This window comes from Ambystoma mexicanum, chromosome 12 (assembly GCF_040938575.1).
Source record: "Ambystoma mexicanum isolate Mex_15411 chromosome 12, UKY_AmexF1_1, whole genome shotgun sequence".
NCBI lineage: Eukaryota > Metazoa > Chordata > Amphibia > Caudata > Ambystomatidae > Ambystoma > Ambystoma mexicanum.
The window spans coordinates 722,961,592-722,979,083 of record NC_090936.1 but is presented as its reverse complement, the minus strand read 5'-3'; the positions used below and the strand labels follow the sequence as shown (position 1 = coordinate 722,979,083).

Below are 17,492 nucleotides of genomic sequence, written 5' to 3'. Positions count from 1 at the left end.
CCTCCTGCGCCAGCAGCCATGGGAAACAAAAGACAGCCACACACGACACAGCCTTTTTTCCCAGGGCACGGTGAAGGTGTGCCAGGCTTTTTCAGGGCCTGCCACCTCTGCCGCTGCCAGAGCATGCCGGACACCCGGCCTTCCCAAAGCCTGCATGAGGTCCAGGGATCCTGCATGGTTCTGATCAGAGTCAGCCCCAGCCGTGCCCTGGGGAGGGAACCCTAGGGCGATTGATGTTCAAGCGACCCTCAGACAGGCGTAGCCCCGGGAGGAAACCGGGGCCGCAAGGTACGTTCAAAGTGTCGATGATCAATGTGTCCTGCAATTCACACTAATTCTTGTTGCTAGCTGCATTCTTCATCAACGTGTGAGCCGAGTGAACCACAGAAAAGGGTAACAGGCAACTTTTTTGTTCCAGATGTTGGTCCGAACCTGCTGGTGCAGGAGAGGCTGGGGGAGGCAGCGCCACTTGTCCCACCCACCGTGGCAAGATATCCCAGTGCCCCGGATAGCTTCCCCACTTGGGAGTCGGCGAAGACCATCAGTGTTTTGTAACAAAACAAAATAAATCCAGGTGCTCATCCTGGGAAGCAGCATGGCAGGAGGGCTTCCAATGGTGATGCTGCCACCAGCCCACCGGCCTGATCCCGCTCATCCTTCCCTGACCCCAACCCACCCCGCCGCTCCCCTTTCAGGGCTGGACGGAGAGGTGGATCAGAGACCGCACGGGTATGGGAGTCAGGTGGGACCTCTAGAGTCTTCAAACTTCAGCCTGGCCACACAGGGCTGAGCTCCAGGTAGCTGGGTGAGAGGGAAGGTTGCCGGCTGTGCCGGCGGGCATGACCATCGCTGGACCACAGGTGTGTGCCGCCGGAACCTTGGCACCAGCCCATCAAGTAAGCTCAGCTGCACCATGGCTCAGGGCCCAGCTGGGTGTCCCAGGCCCCTGTCTGCCTGGGGAGTCATCTCTCGAGAACAGCCTGGCTTCCCTCGGCTCCCAGCTGCACCCACTCAGGACTTCCCTGCCGACTGGGTTGCGCCCACCAATGCCCGTCCGCGGTGGGTCAGAGGGTGGAGTATGCCACCAGCTGGCATGGTGGCTCAGGGGCCGGCTTGGTGAGGAGAGGATGGGGCCTGCTCGGGGCTCCCTCGCCGGTGTGTGAATGGCAATGTCCTCGGCAGGTTAACCCAACCCTGCCGGGCGTTCCAATCCATCTGCTGGGTTGCGGACCTCCCCACCAGCGGAAGGGAATCCTGTTCCCTGGGAGCCTGGTCTCTGACATGCACAGGTCATGGACCTGGCCACACCATAGCATGAGGGGCACAACTAGCTGTGGGTGTGTGCTTCTGGGATGCAACCGAGGTAAGGTCCGCAGCTCTCCCTCTAGCTGCTAAGCCGTTAATGATCCGTCTGTAGGTTCACCTACAGAAACCTTGTTACTACTTTTACTTCCTCTAGATAGTCAAGTTTTATCACCTTTTCGGCACTCCACCAGGGACACTGGTGGCTCCGGCGGGGCCGATCCGAGGACCTCACTTAACCATCCAATCGGTAGTAGCGATGGACTGTGTGTAAAAAGGGCAGGGATTTAATCAATGCGAGCGTATGTCCCGCACTTACTGGAAATTCCTAGTTCATGGGAAATAATTGCAACACCCAATCCCTATCACAAACAAGGTTCCTTGGGGTACCCACACCTGTCGGCGAAGGGTAGGCACACACTGATCCATTCAGTGTAGGGCGCATGCAATCTAAGGGCATCACAGACCTGTTGTTGTTCGATCTAGTGTGGCTGAACAACACTTGTCCCTCTAAGAAGTTGAACGCCGACCGCTAGGGGTCGCGTAACTACTTTGCATGGCAGAATCTCATTTGTAATCGGAATTAACCAGACTAATCGCTCCACCAACTAAGAACAGCCATGCAACACCACCCACAGAACTGAGAAAGAGCTATCAATCTGTCAATCCTTTCCGTGCCAGGGCAGGGTGAGGTTTCCCATGATGAGTCAAATTAAGCCACAGGATCCACTCTTGGTGGTGCCCTTCTGCCAATTCCTTTAAGTTTCAGCTTTGCAACCATATTCAACCCGGAACCAAAAGACTTTGGTTTCCCGGAAGCTGCCCAGCGGGGCATGGGAATAACGCCGCCTGATCGCTAATTGGCATTGTTTATGGTCGGAACTACGACGGTGTTGTTAGGTCTGGAAAATGTGCAGGGCTACGCTAATGTTGGGACTCTGGGCTAGCTAGCTTTTTGTTTGTAGCCCTTTTTGTAGCCCTTGAGTTTCTATCCAGGGTTACAACCAAAAACCAAAAACGTGGGGCTACAGCCCCATCACCCTCCACCCCCTAGCAATGCCTGTTAGGCAGAATCACATTCAGTACCCTTGGGGAACACTACATGCAATTAAGACTACAAGTGTCAGTACATTTTCACCTTTGGTACAAGCCTGTACTACAGAGTAATGTGGCTGAGTAGCCAGACTTATCTCAAGAGTTGAGTGAGCAGTAGAACAAGTTACACAAAGGACCAACAAATACAGTGGTTCAAACAAACACTTACTCAAGATTTCTTGGTAAAAAAATATAAATTTATTTACACAGTCAGTTTGAAAACATTACACTATCAAGAGCATCTCAATATCATATACTAATATACTACAAATACACAACCAATAAGTTACTGAACAAGTTCAGCTCCCCTGAAGTGGGAGCAAAATGGAACTTCAGTTACTTAAAAAAGGGGTAAAAAGACAAGGTTATAAGAATCAAAAGCACAAATACTTTCATAGGCAGGGCAAAGGGTTTCAGTTAACTACAACCATCAATTCAGTTCATAGGGTGGGACAAATTCAATGGTTCAGAGTCTTTATATAGGATAGCACAGTTCTGGTAGTAAACGGTTAAGTATTTGCCACAGATCTTAGAAGAATTTGGTCAGATGAAAAGTTAGACAAATGTTTAGGGAAGGACAAGCCTTCAAAGTCGGGAAAGTTTCACAAACTTTCACCATGGTAGAAAACATTTCAGGACGGCGTTTGCACTGTACCTTTAAAGTGAAGAAGAGATGTAACTGAGGCAGTTGTTCCTGGAAGTTTGAGCACATCTCGCTGTTCCTGATATTCAGTCAGTGGGACAAGAAGGAGGATGTCAGGAGGTTGCTGCACTGCCCAGAGAAGAGGCCGCAAGCTTGGCAAAACATCAGTTTAAGGTGTGAGTGCCTTAAAGTTCACGTTTGGGTTTCCTTCTCCCTCGCTATCCGGTTTTCAAAAGCACTCTGAAGAAAATTCGACCAGGATGCGGACGGTGTCCAGGTGGCTTGCGAGTTGGTTGTTCCCACCAAACTCAAGGGAAGAAGTTAACATTGAAGGGCTTCTCTGTTGATGGAGTATCAGGCAATTTGGACCTGCAGCAGGACTTCACCTGTTGTCCAGGAGTTGCAGCAGTCCTCTTCCTTCATCTCTTCTTCGGTTCTTTCGTTCCAGTGGCCGACTCTGCTTTCCAAGTCCCAGAGACCTGCTTTTAAACAGTTTTCCCCCATTTATTCCAGACTGGCTGTCACTCACACAGTATGGTGGTTGTCCTTACCGGACAGCCAGCTGGCCAATCACACCAGAGTGCATTCAGGTCTCCTAGGAGACTAAGCACAGGGAGTTACGGGCACCTCCCTCACATCCTGTGCATCCCAGACACTCAGGCGCTAGAGGAGGGCTTCAGCACTGAAGCCCCCCAAACGTCAATGAACAAAGGGACCAAACCTGGTTTGTCGCGCAGAGACAAACACAAGAAGGACCTTTTCTAAAAGAAATGGCAAAAAAAGTTGACTGGAGTCTGTTTTTACAGATAGGTCTTGGGCGCCCTATTGAAAAACATGGCTGACACGATTTTTCGCTGCTGTTGTTCGCGGTCGGGAAAAATCATCGCAGTTTGATCTAAACCACTGCCACCAGGCATTTAAAGTAGGAAAGGATAACATTTGACTGTTATGTGAGTGTTTTGACTCAGGGGAAGCTAGACAACCCCTCCAGCACTCTATAGGAAGATAGTGTGGGCTGGGTCTGTACATTTAAAGAGACTAGTAAAGTCAATTTAACGTTACATGCTCTGGGAGACAGAAGTCAGCCCCAGAGAAGGTATTTAAACCTTGGGAAGTATGAAAGACATCCCTGTGTCACTGCACTGAATGTGCTGTGTGGCACACAGAAAAAGATGATGCCTATGGATTTGTGCTAAAACTCCATAACCAAAGAACACGAAAGAAAAACACATTGAAAATGAAAAGTTCAAAGCCACAAAATATAGCAAAAGAGCTGAAGGGCTCTAAGGTAGAGGGAATTTAACACTTGTGTGAGAAATATCCCTAATAATGCCACTGCATGAATTAGAAGCTTTACTTGCTTCGTTTGGCGTGCACATTAGAGTAAACAATTGATTTGGAAAGATGCAGGAATTGCCTAATGTTTTACTGACTGTTCAATCAATTCATGTAGCATGACTTTTGAGTTAGATACTAAATTGTGAAATAAATGTGCCATGATTAAAGAAACTCAAGCTTAAGAAAGATATCTAACAAATATATATAGCGGCCCGCACAAGATACCCACATGCTTTTTCTGTTTTGTTTAATATTTCAAGTACTGGTAGAAGGTAAACATGCCCATGTATTAGCGTTACGCAGCAGGACCAAGATTTTTGAAAAAATGCCTAAGGCTTAATAAAATATACAAGCGTTAGGTGTTGAGTTCACTTTACATAATCCTTTTTCCGTTAGTCACAAACACGTATTCTGCTCTTTCCCACACAGGACCATAACTCCCTCAAATGACAGGTACTTCTCCCCCTGCATACTTGCTGGACGGTGCAAACAGTGGTCGATATATGCCTCTCCAGTGCATCCCTCTCATGTAGAAATCTCTTTTTGATATATTTTTGATGCATCTCTGTAGCTTACTGTAGGGGGTGGGAGTGAAGACGGAGTGAAGGGACATCAGTGACATAAGTGAATACATGACAGTATCACACCACTTAATGGTTAAGTAGCGGTAATGGCCCCCTCCCAAATACATATGTGGCTGATATTGAATTTGATGGAACACCCCTGCGTGTGCTTTGCTTTTTACTTAGGAAATAACATATAGTCCTAAATGCAGGACCGTGTGACTTGCATTGGTCTGTCAGTCTGCCTGTATTCCACCCACCGTGCCCCATATGAATAAATTGGTCCAAATGCCACATCCTGGTCGCCATTAGCAATGTTTTTCACAACAAATACAGGCACGAAAGCAAGATGAGGCAGATCAGCCCAGGTTCGAATCCTGGTCCGCATTTAAAAAGCTCTTTGGTATTTAGCTTGTTATAAATAACCAATTATAACATTGCATGCAATAACTCAGGAACCACTTTCTTCAACACCTGTACTACCACAAATTAAGCTGGAGTATCTCTGTGCAGTCAATAGCATCACCACTACTGCTGCCTTAGTTCCTGCTGCTGAACAAAGGCTTCTCTTCCTTCTCCTGAATGTCCTCGCCAACCACTATACAGATTCTTTGCTAATCAGTACAATGTTGCCTCAAATCATGTCCAACTTCTCCATCATCATCATCATTATGTTTATTTCGTATATGCACAGAACATTGCATAAAACATTCCATAAAAACAATGCAAAATACATTTCATGGTGCTTAATGCCCTCAACGTCGTTTTTTAATGACCTTACCAATGTGTTCATGATACCGGTTTTAAAATTCACCATAAAATTCATCAGAGGTAACAGTAATTCACTGTTAGTGCTTCAGCACCAATCCCTTTGGGCAAATCCTGGGATCCAGCTGTCAGCAAAGGAGAGACATTGTTGCTCTCATTGGGTGCACTACCAGGACCAACCTGATTGTTGTTACCCGCTACAGAGGGCAATGAAACTAGAACCAGGGCAACTCCTAAGCCAGACAGTCAGTTAGGATCACCAATAGACACGGACCATCTTTCGCTTGAATTACCGGTCTGTCTGTCTCCAAAGTACTCAGTGTAGGGAACTTTTGCAGTGTGGCATGCCTCCCAGTTGAAGTAATGGCCAGCTCCACCACCCTGATCTGCTCGTCCAATTGCCTCGCCACTTTTTGTAAGTAAGACTCCAGTGCCCCCCCCCCCCACCTCTAGGGACCTGCGTCACCTTAGGTGCTCCCTCTGACAGTGCCACTATATTCTTCCGAGATGATGAGTTTTCCTTCTCTTTGGCTTTCTAATGTTTCTTTTTTGGCCCTGGGTAACCATAAGACTTGAGGCCACTTTGCATTTCACCATAGATGGGATGCGTATAGTTGCCACCCCCTGTGCTCAGTAGCTGCAGCTCAGTAACTCTAAGGCTCTGAGACTCAGTAGCTCAATAGCTGCTAGGTTGTTGTTAGCTTGCCACAGCCCAGACACTGTTAGAATATGCTAAAATCCACAGTCAACAAAAACAGCAATAATTATACAAATATCTAACAATATCTAGGAATGTTTGTTCAGTCCATGTAAATCCAATAGAAAGTAATGTGAAAACCTAAAAAACTTTTAGGAACGAGTACATGCAAAGTAAAAAAAAAAAAATAGAAAGGATGATGATGCTGGATGAATACCAGTAAAATTATCGATCAGAAGAACGCCTGAGTGGCTCACGGGGCTGCCGTAGTCTGTCTCCCTGCCCACTGACGGATCAAAAATGTTTACAAAAATATGTTTTTCCTCTTGGCCAGTACCATGAAGTGACAGATTAGCCACCTCTTGACTTAGTAGCTCACGTTAGCTCTGTGACTCACAATCCAAGGTAGTCCGAGGCAACCCACAATTGACAATACCCCACAGTAGCCCACACCACCACTTTTCCAAGGACAGGCTTTCCATCTCTACATCAGTACACTAATATACCCCACCATAGCGACCAGCTCACATGTAATGCATTTCAGATGCATTTCCAAGATGAGAGGTTTAGAGAGGGCACGTAGATTTGGATCTAATGGGGGCTGGCACCGCTAAGGGCATGTCCAAGCCCCAAAGGGGGCGCTAGAGGGACAACCCGCATAACAGGACACCCCTCTGGCCAGCCCCTCCCCTCTGCAGGAAACTCCCACCTTTCCTCTGGGAGGAAGGGGCAACCCCAGGGCTGGTACATCCAGTGTGCCATGGGGATGGCATATAAGGCGGGGTGACTGGACCCCAGTCTCTTTTCCAGTCCCCCTTGCATGATATCCCACCGACCCTCACCCTTCTGGCTAGTTTAGGAAGGGTAAGTACTCCCACAGGGGTCAGAGAGTTGGATGGATTACTTGTCAGGGGTAGCAGACCAAGCTAAGAGTGGGTGCAGCCATTTAATTTGCGTGCAGCGGATCCTGAGGTCGTAAGTCAATGGGAACTAATATATGCCCCGAGGCGGCGGTAACTCTAGGTAACAGCCCACCACCCAAGTTAAAGGCCTGAGTGCACTGAGGGTCCTGTAATGAGGGCAGTGGTTCTGATTCTGAAACACAACCCTTTTAAAACAATTTTTATCAAAATTAATTGCATATGTGATGTCATCAATGACATTTGTGATTTTATGTATTTATTGATTTATGTATTTATCGTATTTATTTACATGATTTATGTCATCTTTGATGTCCACTTAGTAGTGCACGGAGGTGGCGCCAGTTATTGTTGCTTTGCTTCCCATAACTGGCGAATTTCAAGGGTTTTTTGGTTTTACCTGTAACCATAACATTCCTTTAACCAAGTGTTTCCACTGAATGTCATGGGTTTTTGTTAGTGCAACTTAAGTATAACATCCCTTTAACAAAAGTTTTTTCCAGTGAATATATCTACAGTGAGAGTAGCACACAAATGTCCATAGAAAGCTATATGGGTGTAAAACATTAGGACATATATCATGGGCAAAACAAACAGAAACACAATGCATATAAGAAAACACATGATTTGCAAAGGTAACATTAACCGAAGGGGGCAAGTGCTTCAAACTAAAGATGAGTATTAATGAAATATACAAAATAATATTATTAAGCGTCACTGGAGGCAGTGGCAGGGTCAGGTAGGGAGGATGGGGGGTAGGCTAGGGGGAGCTACGGGTTTAAGCAATTAAGTGTAGTTTAAAGCGAGCTTTCAATGCTATTATCACTTATACAATCATGTCTTTACTCTGCTTAGTTCAGATTCTTTAAGGGATCAGCATTTAACTTTAGCTCGGCGTTAGTGGTGCTGGGAGGCAGTGGGAACATTAACCAAAAGAGTAGGTGCAGAATTGTGAAAGGCAGCCTATCACCTCTTTGCTGACATTGTTAAATGTGGTGGGATCTTCTATAGTGAGAAATCGGAAAATAGAAAGTATCCTCATCCTATCTGAAACATATTTCCAGCGTAATCCATTATGTACTTGACCAATTATTTTTTGGTTGGAAATCTTAACTTTTCAGACCTGTTGTAATATGTGAAAAGCTGTTTCTTTGGCTCTGAAAGCAAGACCTTTAAAAATCCAGCATTTGCTGACAACATTTAATATGTCATCTGATGGGTGACACGGCAGGAAATGTGGTGAGAATAGGTTTCAATTATTTGTGAAGCTTCACTTAAACATCCTGAAACCCATGAGCTAATGGAAGCTAGAGAGCTATACTGTCTGTACTGTACAGTGATGCTTACATCAATATGCCCTTGGTGCTCACTGGACCAGAAAATGCTATCCTTCACAAACTTTGCAATAGTAAGCAACAGATGCTGGAATAATGCCACACAGAACAATGAGTTTAAAGGTTTTCCTGAGGAAATGTGCAATCGTTTGCAAGAATATAGGTTGCGAAGTGCAGAGGGTGCACATGCAGTTAGACTGAAAAGGCAACAGAAAGAAATGGCAACGTATTGGACGACATGCAAGTTCTTGATTAATTTGATCAGTAATGTGTAAGAACTCTATCCACTGATTGTCATTATCAAATTGGCGTGTCTATCTCTTAAGTCGTATAAAATTTTAAATGCCATGCAACAACTAAGAAGAATGAAAACTGAAAAAAGAAAACAGTGCCTCCTTATTCATATCACATTCTTTAATGTTCGTACACTATTTGCACAAATGCTTTTTAGTAAAGTTAAGTGAAACGTGACCAATACTCTGTAAAGCTTCTAAAACATACATTGTCATTCATATGGACAGGGTATCATTTGCAAGCTCCCTATGCTTTAGTTGGCTATGAGGACCCAATATTGCAAAACAATTCCCGTCCACCAAAGCAGATGGTATTTGCTGCAGCAAGGGAGAAAATCGAGTAGAGAAAGCTCATTATTAATAGCTAAACTGTGGCAGTCAGATACGCTAAGTCACGTTTTGAAACACTGGCGTGACTTGAACACTGGACCAGTGCATATTGATCAATCACCTTCATAGCATCAAGAGGAGTAAAGCATTAGATGTATCGTTCTGTATACTGCTGAGTATCATAATAGATTGCTTAAAGGAGGGTGTTCTTTGCAGGGACTTTAGCATGTACCTGAGGCAAAAGGTCACGTTGAGGTTGTTACCCCTGTTGAAAACGCTTGTGTGATTAAAACGTCCACTCTAAACGGTTGCAATTAGACTTGATGACTCCATGGATGGAGTAAAACCTCACACATTGTAACTTTGAAATAGTGATATTCTTGAAAGCGTACCATTGTGGTCTTGCTTTATTGGGTGGCAAAAAAAGGATACAAATTGAGATGGACACGCACACACAGAACAAAAAACAAGCAGAAACACAGAGTTGATGGCTGGAAGCTCAAGAATTAATTGTAACCTCTGGCATTGCTCTGGGCAACCCTCGAGACCATCGTTCGTTGCCTGCAAAGCCATTGCAGAGAGAGGAAAAAATATACGGAAATCAATATTGGTCCTGCCCCCAAAGTGCATTCCAGTCTGAACTGAGAGGTACCATCCATTCTGCACGAAACCACAAGCATCCGCAAACATGTTTTGTCCTCCTCAACAAAAGATATGATTGCTTGAAGTACATTTTGTACAGTTGAAACATCAAGAAATTGACATAAAGAAGTGAAGGGGCTAGAAAATGGTGAACATTGGTCAACAGCTAATCTTGCTGAAACAAAAATTCATATTTCACCTTTAAATGCATATTCTTGTTCTTAATGAGGTAATTAAGTGGAGCTTATAAGGTCTTTGAATTGGGATTTCTGTTTTTAGCCACTGCTGCACAAATGTGAATTAACAAAGGTGAATTCCAGTGCTGCAGTAGGGTAATTATGAAATAACCTAGCATTCAAGCTCATACAATTGATAAATTGACAAGTGGTAGTACACTCCATACCATATTTTCTACTAGTTATGGATTTAGATGGATGTATGAGTGTCAGCGTTGTTGTGTGGTCCTGTAGCAGTGACTGGTCCAAACTAGTTGAAGAAAAGGCAGGCGGTTGTCAAGTCATTGGCTAGAAATAGTTGAGCCGATTACGCAAGGTCTGGGCAACTGTATGCGGTTCTACAGTATTGACCAGCATGTAGGTGGCTCAAGTACAGGTGGTTGAGTCAGTGTCTCTACAGCTTGAAGCTATTTGAAAAAAGTGGTAAGGTTCAAAGAGAACCCAGGGGGTCCTGTGGCATCTTGAACATGACTCAAAAATGCTTGAGTCAGCTTGAAAGCAGTTCAAGGTGTCAAACAAAGCCAGGAGTAGTTCCTTGGATTCTGTGTTGCACACATTCTCTATTCACATAAACATGATTACTATCAATGAAAAAACACTGTTAAGGAACGTTATGGTTAAGTTGGACTAATAAAAGCCTATGAAATTCAAAGACAAAACTTTGTTTAAGGGACGTTATGGTTATGTTGAACTAATAAAAACCTATGAAATTCAAAGAAAAAACTTTGTTAAAGGGGTAATATGGTTTCAAGTAAAATCGAAAAACCCCAGAAATTCACCAGTTATGGTAAACTAAACAACCATAACTCGCGCCACCACTGTGCAGTGCTAAGATTAACACCCAGGACATCAAAGATGACATCACAAATGTCATTGATGACATCACTGATGACATCCCATGTGAAATAATTGCTGATGAAAAGTCCCTACAAGGAGTTCTGTTCATATTGTTGGTAACAAGATGTGAGGGGTGATCGGGAGACCTATGATGAACTGCTTAATCTACTAAAGAAAGAACTCATCTAATATCATTGTATTGGAGTGTTGTTGTTAATACAGAAACCTAATCATATATAAACATAGGCAATGACTGCAGCATGCACAGTAGAAGTACACTATTTATAATCTTGTAATTTTGTATAGTACAATAATGGATGCTACCGTATCAGAGTTTTGAGTAATGTTAAACATGTAATAACTAGATAACAATTCAAGACTTACAGCATGTGTGCTGTTACAAACAATACATATGAAGAACCAGAATGCATACAAATCAGAGACACATACAGGGAAACTAAAGTAAGGAAGAAAGATATTACATCATCAGAAAATGTTAATGGCATTAAAGTGTATCTTCATGTATACAAATGATTTGCATGTTTGAGGCCTGCTCATTTCCCCATGTATGTGCACCATGAGCTGAAACCAAACCCTAAGGAAAGTACTTAAATAACATATGACAAGGTTAACATCTAGATATATAGCACCTTTTTCAATTTTATTATTCTGACTGTCAGTAAACAAAACCACCTGGCCTATATATGTCAATAAACAAAAGCAAGTGGCAAAGATATGTGATGTCATCGCTTGATGTCATCAATGACATTTGTGATGTCATCTTTGATGTCCTGGCTGTTAGTCTTAGCAGTGCACGGTGGTGGCGCGAGTTATGGTTGTTCAGTTTACCATAACTGGCAAATTTCTGGGGTTTTTTCGATTTTACTTGAAACCATCCCTTTAACAACATTTTTTCTTCGAATTTCATAGGTTTTTATTAGTCCAACATAACCATAACGTCCCTTTAACAAAGTTTTTTCGGTGAATTTCAAAGGTTTTTATTAGTGCAACTTAACCATAAAGTCCCATTAAGAAACATTTTTCATTGAATTTCATAGGTTTTTATTAGTGCAACTTAACCATAACGTACCTTTAACAAAGTTTTTTCATTGAATTTCATAGGTTTTTATTTGTCCAATTTAATCATAAGACCCCTTTAACAAAGTTTTTTCAGTGAATTTCATGGGTTTTTACCAGTGCATGCTATTTTCCTACAACTTACTAATATCATACTTACCCAATAAAGCAATGTGTGTGTCCAATTTACAAAGTGTCACCTTAAAACTCTGCCATTTCCCACCTTCCGGAATCATTTTTAAAACTTCTCGACACTTTTTGCAACTAATTCAATTAGTTTTGCATCCGTAGACATCTGCGAACATCTGACTTCATAGCGGACCTTCCGGACAGTGCCACATGATCATACTCTGCCGTGCGGCATGATGACGTGTCCGAGAACCTGTCCGCACTGCACGATAAGATCTTTGCTTTGCAGACAGTTCAGAACTGCATTTTCTACTGATCTAGGAACTTTCAACTTCAAAATTTCCCTTGCACAGCTCCAACACCTATTCCTACTCATTATCCATTAACAATCTAGCACACAGTACATACTTTTAGCAAAACTGCTATTTATCTTAAAATGGCATCAGCTAATGCCATGCTTCCTCCCCAAGAGCCAACACCACTGCTGTATTTAAGGAGAATGAGAAACACTGCCCCATACCTTAGAAACAACTTAGAAATGTATAGACTCCATCTACTTTATATTTCTCAGTAAAGTGCATAGACTTAATAAGATTTTCCAACATTTCCATTTGCATTTTGTTTTAGTCTAATGGGAATATTGTGGCGTTGATCCTCTGTTCCAGGGACTGGAATGGTGGATACCGGCCTAGCAAACCCAAGTTATCAGCCCAAGCGAAACGAGGGTGGATAACGAGGTCTCTGGACCATTAACCCCCATTACAACCCCTGAAGAATGAAGGCAATTAGCACCATAGGTTCCCAAAGCGGGAACCTGGGGTGCTAAAAAAGAGGTTTTTAGCACCCCGGGGCTGGAACGGAACGGTGGATACCGGCCCAGCAACAAAAGTTATCAGCCCAAGCGAAGCAAGGGTGGATAACGAGGTCTCTGGACCATTATCCCCCATTACAGCCCCTGAAGAATGAAGGCAATTAGCACCATAGGTTCCCAAAGCTGGAAGCCTGTGGTGTCCCGGTGTAGGAAGGAAAATCCTTTTCCAAGATGCCCACCATAGAAAGGGAAGGCGAGGGTTCCATACAGATCCCCTCTTCACTTTCCATGGCAGCCTGCAGAAGGCAAAAAGAGAACCCTATGACCATATTACCACAAGCACTTTTTCTACCCTTTCAGATCTATCCCAATTTTGAATAACTTTATGACAAAGCCAGTCCCAGGTGGACATGGCCACTTTAATCCTATGTTTTGTCCCTTGTGGTCATGGGCAGTAGCCAGATTGTCCGGATCATGACCTTATTCCATGACCCGGACAATCTGGCCACTGCCCACGGCCACAGGCTACCCCTCAGTCACTAAAGGTATAACGCTATTTTTTGTAGCTACACTTGTCAAATAATAAACACTGGCACATTTGCAAAATCATGCTTGTAGGTCCTTGCCAATGCTCCTTATGCAAGTTTGCTGGAAATCCACCCATGTTTTATTTTTTCAAAAGTGTTAAATGTATGTACATACAATCGTCATATAACCTAGCCCGCACTTGACAAAATCCATTCAGACTTTATGAAAGCATCTATATCTATATCTATCATCTTTTTGCAAACCTTTGTGTAGATTTGTCGAATGGCACCACATTTATAAGCCTTTAAAATATTTTGGGACCCACCTCTAATTTTGCCCCCTCTTCACAAAATCCCAACAAACTTCACAAAAACATTCATATCTAAATGTATTATCAGTTTCCCAAATTAAGTGTAGATTCATCAAATGGCACCTCATTTATAAGCCTTTACATTATTTTGGGACCCCCTCTAATTTTGCCCCCTCACAACAGAATCGCACCAAACTTTGCATACCCACTCAGAATCAGGTCAGTAATATACATGCAAAATTTCATGCAGTTCCATTAAGTGGCGCTAATGTTATAAGCCCTCCAAGAACTGCATTTCACCAACCCTGTAATGCTGAGGTGTTTGCAAACTTTACAGGACTGTTCGTGAACATCCTAACTGTTCGTGGACTTTCACAGCAAAAATACCCTCTTTTTTTGCTTCTTGCAAGCATATCCCATTCCATCCTCATCACCCCTTACCTCCACAGAGATTATTTGACAACTTTAACAAGTGCAATGTTGTGGTTTTTTTTATATGTTTTTACCGCGATGTCCGCGGACACTGGCCGCTGTCCTCGAATCCAAGACGGCGGGCATTTCCAAAAATCTGACGCACTTCACGCTCTTCACCATCCAATCAGCAAACACGTTGCATGTCCGCGGACATGACGCAAGCCGATTAACCAATCGGTGTCCTGTCCAAGGAGCGAACAGGGAATTGTGTCCGCGGAGCGGTTATAGATATCACTAATTTTTTGTGACCTACTTTTTGTTCGTTTAAAAAAAAACTACTGGACAGATTTACTACTGGACGGATTTTCACCAAATTTACAAAAGCACGCTTTCTGGATCAAGCCACGGCTCCTGTCGCAAATTTGGTGAAAATCCGTCCAGCTGTTTGGGCTGTAGGCATGAGCAAAGTTTTTTCCCCATTCAGTCTATGGGGAAAAAAAGACATTTTGGAACCCCCCTATAACTTTGCCCCCCTGGACCAAACCTCACCACACTTTGCAAAAAAATCCAGAGTGGGCCATACTTTTTTTTGTTTGCAAAGTTTGGTTTGGATTCATCCAAGGGGAGCGAAGTTATAAGCAGCCCAAAAAGTGCTCTTCCTATGGGATTAGCAACTTCACCATAACTACACAGCCACTACCGTGGGCCGTGTAATGAAAGTATTTTAGTTTCATCAAAAGACACTGATAAACTCTCTGTGCAATAAATGGAAGTCAATGTCAAAGAAAATGCACTTGAAATACATGTGTAGAAGGCAACGTGGTTATTTGAGATACAAAAAACATTATTGATACATAACTACCATGCAGAGAGGGACACACAAACTGTATTCCCAACGGCATAAAAACTAAATGTTGTATCACTTTCGGGAAAAAAGTTGTGTAAATTAGGCCAAGGAGTTCCATGCTAAATTGAGAGCGGCTGCGGGATAATCCAGCGCCCACAAACTAAATTGTTTGTCATATTGGAAAATTTCTAGATACCACAAAGACAATCATTATAGGCATGTATTTTTTTTTTTAACAAATTGCAAAAAAGTTTAAAACGTTCTAGTATTGAAAAGAGAGGTTTATTTGTCAGATGTTTGAACCTGTTCCTGTTCTTGAGAAAATAGAGCAATGGCCAGGTTTTTGCTCCTGCCATCTGTTGTACTACTTTGAGTGACTAGTCTTAGTCTGTTTTCCTTTGCCTGGCCAAAGAATCTGCTTCAGAAAAGCCATTGCTAGATAGTAGAAACTAGATTTTTCTCTGCCTTTATCACATAATGTTGGATCATCAAAGAAGAGGAGACCTGAGTAAGTGATTAACAAAGGCTAGCATTTGCTACAAAATATAGGCATAATTAATAGGGAAACTTAAACATTGATCATTTGCCATCAAAGAGTATGTGGATTCTTGATTAACCAAAGATTAATCTTCATAGAATTTGGACCTAGGTTCCTGATAGGACTAGGGTCCTAAGTACCAATGTTCACATCACATGAGGTGAAGACGTTTATAGGTATGTTGAAAGGACTATTTGTATGTGCACCTAAATTGAAACAGTTTTACTGCATTTTACATTTCCAAAATGAAGAGGAATTGGCAGCATTTGCAAAACATGTGATTTCCTTTGTGTATATATTTATATTTCAAATACACCAATCTTTCGCACTACATGACATTTGTTTTATTTTGATTTCTTTCAAATGAGATTTAGCTTCTCTCGCTTATTTCAATGTACACTTATTTTGGCACATTCAAATACATATATAAGACAATAATGAGCATTAATGGCGACTGCCATTTTAGCCACTGAAAAGTTCAATCGGCCTAATTTACAAAAAAGCGCTAAGTCTGCGCTAACTACTTTGCGCAAACTAAAAGAATAGCACAGGGTGCCGACTCATGGAATCGAAAGCGCAAAGAAACTTGCAGCACACACAATTATGAGTTGCGCCTAGGAATGCCCACAACACACCCCCATGACAAACAAAAATGTGTGATAACAACCTTTGCACCGGACATGTTAAAAAGTAATCAAGGATTACTTACAAGCAATCACAATTACATCCCCTCGTCTCCTGTGACTCACAAGTGCTTCTCCTAGTACCCATACGAAACTGTGCCCCAATCCTGTAACTCAAAGTTGTACCCATGTACCCCAGTAAAACTGTGCCTTGTCCCCCTAACTGCGCTATGGCCCATACCGGCATAACATCGTCTGCGGATTGAGCCTTGATCGGAAAGACTTGTGCCTCCTGAGCGTTGCTGGGGAGTCAGCCGCTATAAGTCACATTCCCTGCATTTGCTGCCGGATGGAAATTTTGCACTGGGCATTTCCCACCTCACTCGTCAGTACTTGGGGAATACTGGTCATTTCATTTCCATCTGTCACTAATATGCTTCAAACCAGTGGTTTGTCACATCTGATCCGAGTACATAGTCAGCTAACAGAAGCTTAGGTGGAAGGCCTTGGGCCAACCTTCACAACCTTGGGGCTGTCTATGGAACGTGAGCATAAGAGCATGCCCCACCGCTGCAGGTTAGGAGGCCAGTTCGATCCCACGGTCAACAGCGGCAGAGGTGGATGGGTGGGAGTTAGAGGCTGGGCCCAGGCACAATTTGTGCGAGAGAGGGGCAGCTGCTGAACACGCCTCCATCACCAGCATGGACAAGGGTTAGGATGGCACCCTGAGGAACTGTTGTTCCCCTTGGACTGCTGTGGAAAAATGAGCTTGGTGGAGAAGTGTAAGGACATGGCTCACATGGGCCTGCACCCACTGCGCTGTGGCCAGGCCCTGTGGTCATCCCACCCAACTTCCTCTCTGGCATGACAACTGTGGAACTACGAAGCTGCCCAGCTTTTGCTTTGCTTGGAGGGGATAGTCACTGATGAAAGGGGGCACTCCCGGAGATGGCATGCTCTTGAGTCAACACTGTCCAATGGTGGGTGGAAAGTAATTGTCTGTCACAACAGCCGAGAATGGCCAAAGCAGTCCAACCCTTGATGCGCCAAACGATCCAGTGGACTGCAGGGAGGCATATGCAAAGGCTGCAGTCATCTGAGTTTCTCTTGTCATTCAGGCACCCTGCTGGACTGGAAATCAAGTTGGCCTCACAGAAGAGCTCGCCCAGCAGGCAAAGCTCTGCTGGCACATTGTGTAGGGTGTGGTCCTTGGGCAT

General features: G+C 43.6%; 1 non-coding gene across 1 annotated transcript; it reads right to left on the bottom strand.

Annotated features, from left to right (window-relative positions):
* Positions 1–242: 242 nt before the first annotated feature.
* Positions 243–396, bottom strand: LOC138514878 (5.8S ribosomal RNA). Its single transcript, XR_011282002.1, has one exon. It is a non-coding gene; the product is annotated as a 5.8S ribosomal RNA (ribosomal RNA).
* Positions 397–17,492: the final 17,096 nt, after the last annotated feature.